Below are 7106 nucleotides of genomic sequence, written 5' to 3'. Positions count from 1 at the left end.
CTTTCAAGGACTGAGCTAAAAGAAAAACAACAGAGGAAAAAAATACCCAAACTTCGTCAGGCCAAGCCATCACGAAAGACCATCAAGTTCCTTTGCTGAAGTGAAAAAACTCAAATCCAAAAACATTTTTCGGAGCCGACCCCGAACAAATTTCGCTTGGTTTTGGTTTCAGAAGCTTTTGTGCAGCTACAAAAATGTCAGCCAGCTGCATTTCTGAATGAAATGGCTCCTCAAGATGGAACCTTGAGCAACTTCTTTTTAAACTAAGGCAGAAAGGACTGGAGCTGTAATCCCACAGGAGTGCTGGGTGTGTTTCCTTGGCTCAAAATGACTTGCTGAGTTTGCCCTGAATTTTGCAGGTATTTTTGCTTGACCCCACGTGGCTCAGGCACAGTGACAAAGCACCTTCAGATTCCAGTCCTTGCAGAGGAGCAGTGACCTGCAGGGCTATCCCAGCGCTCCCTAAGCCTTGAGAAACCCCCTGTGGAGGTGGGCAGGCACAGTTTGGAATAGGTGTTAGGGCCTTTTGGTGAGTGAAAAGCATTTCCAACTTCTATTTTAATGGCTGGCTCGGAGGGTCACTTCTCTTCATACAACCAGCACAGCCGGGGGAAGAGATTCCTGCACGCAGCACCTCCAGTGTGAGCACCTTGCCCAAAAATCCCACAGGCAAAGACAGAGGGACAGCACAGCAAATTCATCTGTCATAAATTCCCTCGTGCCTGCTGTGACAGGCTGGCCAGCACCTGTGTCCTGCTAATGGCAAAGGCATCATCTCTTCCCTTCCTCTTCCCAGGGGTTTTATTAGTACAAACCTTCAAAATATGGCCAAATGGCCAGGAATTAACCCACACATTTTCTCAGCATGAAGCCCCAGACCCACATGTCGGGCAGTGTCCCAAAATCATCTGCTGGAATGCTGTCCCAGACATCTACCTAGAGCAGCCCTACACTCTCAGCCTTCTCCTGTGCCTTCCAGGGGCATCCCCATCCCTCCCTGTCGATTTAGAGGACGGCTGGGATACAGTCTGTGCTCCTGGGAGCTGTGTGGGAAAGGGAAAAGCAGAGCTGGGAGGTTGCAGTGGTTTGGAGTGAGGATCCATGCTTCCCATGCTTGCCCAAGGTCAGGGAGGAGTGGGAGCTGCCCTCCCCCCCATCTCCTCACCCCTGTTTCTAGACAACCCTCCCCGCTGGGATGCCGAGGGCCCTTGCACGCACGGAAGTATTCAGGAATTCTTGCAATTAATTCCCTGCCATCCCCACGATAGCTCTGCTGTGTGGAGGAGTGCCACAGACCAGCAATTAGGGGGCAAAGACAGACTGCCAAGGGAGGCACTGAGGTCACACCTGTGCTGCTCCGGAGCTGCGCCGGGAGAAAGCCCTGACCAAGCTCCGGAGGGAACGGCAGCTCCTAAGTCAAACCCAAGTAATAAGCTGGTCTTGTAGGGGGAAAGATTAATCATTATTGGCAGCCAAGAATGTGCAAGTCTAACAAAAGCTAAAGGTTTTTTTATTACAGTCCAACTGCAGCTGGGAAGACAATGTTAGCTAAGAATCATTAAATCTATTGCAAGAATAAATCTTCTTTGATCCAAACCATAAAATGGGAGTGAAATCCTCTTAAGCCAGTGGCAGCTCCTAATGGAACACACATTATTATTTTTTTGCAAACCAAAAATTAAAAAAAAAAGAAAGGGTTAGATTATTAAGTGAATAGATTAGGCTCCCAAATGGTAAATATTTACTCAAGCAAAACCTGCCTAATTTAATACCTGCCTTAATTAATTTTTCAGTTTGGGATTATAATTGAAGGGAATAATGACATTTTCTGACTGTACAAACAGGGATTCGTGAGCCCTGTTTGCCCAGAATTCAGGCAGGAGAAGAAGGACCTAGGAAAACCTTCCCTTGCTAACCCCCAGGTAACATCAGAGCTGCTGCAGGTGCCAGTGATGAGCTGGCAGCTTCTGCAAGCCAGGAAGATGGAAGGTGAAGCCAAGGACCCCTCTCACAGCTGGTCATTAAATTTCCTGAAACATCTGACCAGGATGTCACTCCTGATATTATCAAATACAAAAAATATTACAGAAAAATGGAAGTCATTTCTTACTGCAGTCTGATTTAGTCCCTGCTTTCAGGGCAAGCTGGGGGTACTCCTCCCTCAGTGCTTTTCCCTCTCTGCCAGACACAGGAGATGTGGGAAGGGAGTGGAACTCTGAGCTCCAACATTCACATGGGCTCTGTAGACCCAGGTGGGAAAATTCACCTGCCCGATCCTTTCTCTGGGGCAGGTGCTGCAAGGAGAGTATGTCCTGTGCCCAGGGAGCCTTTTCCATTCCAGACACTCCTCCTCTATGCTCTGGACAATGTCTTCTTCAGCCTTCATGGGCTGTGCTCCCTTCCCGCTCTCCAGAGGGTATCCTTGGATGCTCAGACCTTTCAGGTCTCTCAAAAGTTACCTGATCTAGACACAGCCTCTGCACAGGGGAGCTTTGCACCAGCAAGTCAAGGGAGGGGATTCTGCCCCACTCAGGTGAGAGCCCACCTGCAGAGCTGCCCCAGCCCTGGGGCCAGCACAGGGCGGACCTGGAGCTGCTGGAGAGAGCCCAGAGGAGGCCCCGGAGCTGCTCCAGGGCTGGAGCCCCTCTGCTCTGGAGCCAGGCTGGGAGAGCTGGGGGTGCTCACCTGGAGAGGAGAAGGCTCCAGGGAGAGCTCAGAGCCCCTTGCAGGGCCTAAAGGGGCTCCAGGAGAGCTGGAGAGGGACTGGGGACAAGGCATGGAGGGACAGGACACAGGGAATGGCTTCCCACTGCCAGAGGGCAGGGTTAGGCGGGATATTGGGAAGGAATTCTCCCCTGTGAGGGTGGGGAGGCCCTGGCACAGGGTGCCCAGAGCAGCTGTGGCTGCCCCTGGATCCCTGGCAGTGTCCAAGGCCAGGTTGGACAGGGCTTGGAGCACCCTGGGACAGTAGAAGGTGTCCCTACCTGTGGCAGGGGGTGGCAGTGGATGAGCTTTAAGGTCCCTTCCAGCCCAAACCAGGCTGGGATTCTCTGATTCTATGATTGTTACAGCTCATATGCACAGAACACGCTGCCGTGCTCAGTAACAGCCACCCACAAGCACTCGCTATCCCCATCACTTGCACAACAGTTCTCCTACAGATGAGGATTCCTGGAGCAGTTCCACACCCCACTAGCAAGGGGCTATCTCACCATTAGCTCTGCCCTGGAAAGAACCACACGGCCACTGGCTTGCAGCTGGCAACCAGCACTGATATCCTGCTCCTGGAAGCACACACTGCAGTAAGTGGGAAGAAGGGAGCCATTTGAGTACAAACCTTCCTGCCTGCAAGCATTTCTGATCCTGGCTTGACCAGCTCAAACTCAGCTCCAGGAGTGTAAACTTCGGTGCATGTCTGAAGTCTTTTGGGGAGGAAGATGAGAAAGCACATGGGTTTATCTGATACAGACCTTGCTGGCATGTCAGAGCACTGTTGCTTTTCTTTTCCAGACAGGAACCTTGCTGGCAAGTGCTGGTGAGTGCTGCAGGCTCGTGCAGGCTCTCCACACAAATTCCTGGTGAAGGTCTGGTTGTGTGTTGTACACAAGGGTCGGTGGGGACAAAAATGAGAGAGAGAGAGAAATGGATTGAATAATGAAATCTTGAAGTGAAAATGTGAATGGTCAGATGACAGAGAAGGTCAGGAGTACTTTAGACCCAAACAGCTCTTAAACCCAGGTAAGAAATGGGACATCTGTGGCAACAGCAGAATCATCAGAATAAATCAGTTAATCCCAAACTGGGAGCAAGTAAGTCCAGAGCTTGCCAGGGAACAACATGTCAACAGGATTATGGGCAAACCTTACAGGGCAGCTGTGATTCTGAAGGCCTGAGAAGCAAATTGTGATCAAAGAGCCATGCAGGCACAAGAGAAAACAGCATGGAACCCAGAATCCTTCTCCTAAAGGCAGATGGAGGTGAGTGACAGCCCAGCAGATCCTTTCCAAATCACCCCCCGGGTCCCAGGAGCAATGGATGGGGACTGCTCACGTGACGCTGACTGACACGCTGCGAGATTGTCTGTGGGAAAGGAATGAGAGGGGTAATTTTATTGTCATGTCCCGCAGGGGGGTGTAAGGAAAATCACAGCATGAGAAAATGACAGTGTATCTGTCTGAGGTCATTTGCATGCCCAGATAATCTGTGGGAGGAGAGCCAGAGTCGCTGTGTTTGACAGAGGCAACACCACGACAATGGGCCTGGGAATCGGGAGGTTTGCAAGCCCTGAAACCAGCCTGGTGTTTGCTGCTCTCAGAAACCAAAATGATCAGACTTCATCATTTAGGCTTCCAGTGATTCCACTTTCCTCCCTCATTATGGGCTGTACGATGGTCTCATCTTGCTGATGGCATTCAGAAGTGTGCCCGCATCCCAAGGACACACTTAGGAGACACAAAAAGACCATACACAGGCAAAGGAGCACAAACATGAAGGCAGACACTGGGTAGCAGGAGCTGTGGGCAGCCAGTGCAGCCCAGCAGATTTTAACAGGGATCTAGAAGAAGGAAAAAAGGCTTTGTCGGTGTTTACAGGTTGCTCCTCTGCTGCAGAGGGAGTAACCTGGGAGAAACACGTGGTGGCAGATGGGAACTGGCATGGCTGGCAGGACAACTTGGTATCTCTGCAGTGGAAAATCCAGCTGATGGTTGGATGGAGCAGGGCCAGGAGGACAGGCTGCCTGCAGACAGCACAGGCACTTCACAGGGAGTGTGAGGGAGAAGGTGACAGGTTGGGTGAGACTCACTCACACAACCCTTTAACACTGCACTGCCAGAGGCTCCCAGGAAAATCCCGATGATAAGGTGTGTGGGACTCTGCACAACACTGATAAGTGTGGCAGATATCTGATTGCTTCGAAAACCTGGGCATTCCAAAGGGATTTCAGCTGGGTGCACAGGGAGGACGAGTTGGATTTTAGAGATAACCTTTGGGCAGAACCATCCAGCTTTCAGCAGAGCCCAGATATGGGTATTTAGAGAAAGGTCAAGTCAAAGAGGATGGAGGGGGTGAGTGGATGGTGAGAAAGAGACATCAAGAAAGGAGCAGGGAAAAGCAAGCATGAGGAGATTTAAAACCCCTGAGCTGAAGGCAGGAGGTAGGTGTCCAGGAAGGGCTGTCAGAAAGCAGACTGTGAATTAATTTAGACAGTGCAGGACGGTTTAGGAGGAAAGTGATCGCTCTGTGAGTCATCAGCAGGACATTAAATATGCAAAATTTGTAAATAAGGTCACCCCAAGAGGGAACACAGAGGAGGAAGAGAGGAGGGCTGGGCGAGTGGCCAAGGATGGAGCAGGTGAAGTAGCTGACAGTACCTGAGAACTGTCAGGCAGGGCAGGCACAGCCTCCGATCCATCAAGGCAGGGGCAACCATGTCCTCCTCGGGCAGAGGGGAATAACAAACCTCCCCCTCCACCAACAGGTAGACTTGTCACTACCAAACCCAAAGAGAAAGCAAACTGCGATGTCAGTGTGCTAGTGGTAGCCATAGATTGGAAAAGACAAGCCCACAGCTGCAGCTGGCAGGGAGTCGTGTGGGAAGCTGAGCCTACCCAGCATTATTCAGCTGCTTTCCAGGTGCTGGAAGAGCCAGACTCGTGGCTGTGATTGCAGGGGCAGGAGCAGTGGGATCCTGAAAGGCACAATTGACCCCAGGTTACAGAGCCAGCTGCGCAGACGCCAGGGCTGAGCTCACCCACTCACCTGGAGCTGGCTGGGAAGCAGAAGGCAGCACAAAGGGAATGCCAGGTTACCTTGTCACTGGCAATGGCCTCTCATTTGTCAGCGAGGGACGAAGGCAATTTACACAGGGATGTGGGAGTGTTGCAGGTGTTAGGCAGTTACCCTGAGAGCTCAAGACAACAAAGAGATCCCGAAAAAAAGCAGATCCATTTCTAGCCACAGAGAGGCTCTTAGCAAGTCCAGCAAGCCCCAGGCTGAGCAAGGGGAAGGGGGGCTGGGAACAGACCACTGGGACAATGGTCCAAGAACAAAAGGGCTGCATTAAAGGGCCTATTCTGGCAGTTAAAACGGGTTTAAGCAGTGTTGCTGCTGCCTAATCTGAGGCTAATAATGAGTCAGTCTTACAACCTGGAAATGCCTGGCCAAGTCAGTGGAGAAGAGAGGGTAAGGCACTTAAGTGGTCTAAACATTATGTTTCTGTCTGCATGTTCACGACAAAGACAAACCACTCAGGTTTGAAGTACACAATGCCTGATAGAAGCAAGATATTATACAGACCTGATGTGGTGCAGTGATGGGGTGAGGAGCCTTAACATCTCTGTCTGGTACAAACCCCAGAGGCAAAGCTCAGTCAGCTGGTGCCAGGATGAGTGGCAGAGGTTATCCAAAAGCCAGGCTCCATAAAATGCAGTTAGTCAGGACAAGGTGGCTTGGTCTCTGCAGGCTGCCTGCTTTCCTGTTTACCTGACCCAGCAGTCCAGAGTTTCTTTTACACAGCTTCATTTATAAAAGAATCCAGTCTGCAAAGCACAGCTTAGCCCAAATTCCCACTACCAGACTTCATCAGATCACTCCAGGCTCCGAGACCACTGTCTCCACACAGTAATAGACATTATCCCCAGGCTTTGTGTGTGTTTATGTTACCCTTCCATTTCCCCTTCAGATATGACATGCAATTCCTAGAAAATATGTTATAAACTCTTCTGCTCTGGAGTTCTGCCACCTCTGATTGCACTCATTTGAGCCAAGGATGTCGTTTCAAAGTAAATCAATAAACAAGGCTTAAAAGGGTCCTACAGACAGAGGCTGGGGGCAGCACCACAGCCCTAGCCCTCCCCAGTCATCGCTGCTGTGCTTCAACCTAACCAAGTAAATGGGTGAAATCCGAACAGGAAAACACTTCCCAAAGCTCCCAGTGCTGCTTTACAGTATGGGAGTAGGGGCCAGGGCCTGCCTTGCAGCTGGAATGGCACCTCCAGTGTTCCAAGTCCCAGGAGTCACCAAAAGAGCATGAGTGGGTGTCACAGCACAATCAGGGCTGGTGGGAGGGTCTCCCAGGGACCATCGGCAGGGATACCCCTCACTGC

At 51.0% G+C, this 7106-nt stretch overlaps 2 long non-coding RNA genes across 15 annotated transcripts in view; both read right to left on the bottom strand.

Moving 5' to 3' along the window:
- The window catches only part of LOC108445929, an 82393-nt gene that overhangs the window by 55176 nt on the left and 20111 nt on the right, over nt 1-7106 (bottom strand). The gene's annotated exons all lie outside the window — the stretch shown is intronic.
- The window catches only part of LOC108445931, a 21451-nt gene continuing 14345 nt past the window's right edge, over nt 1-7106 (bottom strand). The window contains exons 2-3 of the long non-coding RNA XR_001860984.1: nt 3471-3586; nt 1-15 (exon numbers count right to left, since the gene is read on the bottom strand). This is a non-coding gene — a long non-coding RNA (uncharacterized LOC108445931). The remainder of the gene's footprint in view (nt 16-3470; nt 3587-7106) is intronic.

This window comes from Corvus brachyrhynchos, unplaced genomic scaffold, assembly GCF_000691975.1.
Source record: "Corvus brachyrhynchos isolate BGI_N302 unplaced genomic scaffold, ASM69197v1 scaffold164, whole genome shotgun sequence".
Classification (NCBI taxonomy): Eukaryota; Metazoa; Chordata; class Aves; order Passeriformes; family Corvidae; genus Corvus; species Corvus brachyrhynchos.
The sequence above is the reverse complement of the archived record's forward strand: the minus strand, read 5'-3'. Positions and strand labels throughout refer to the sequence as shown.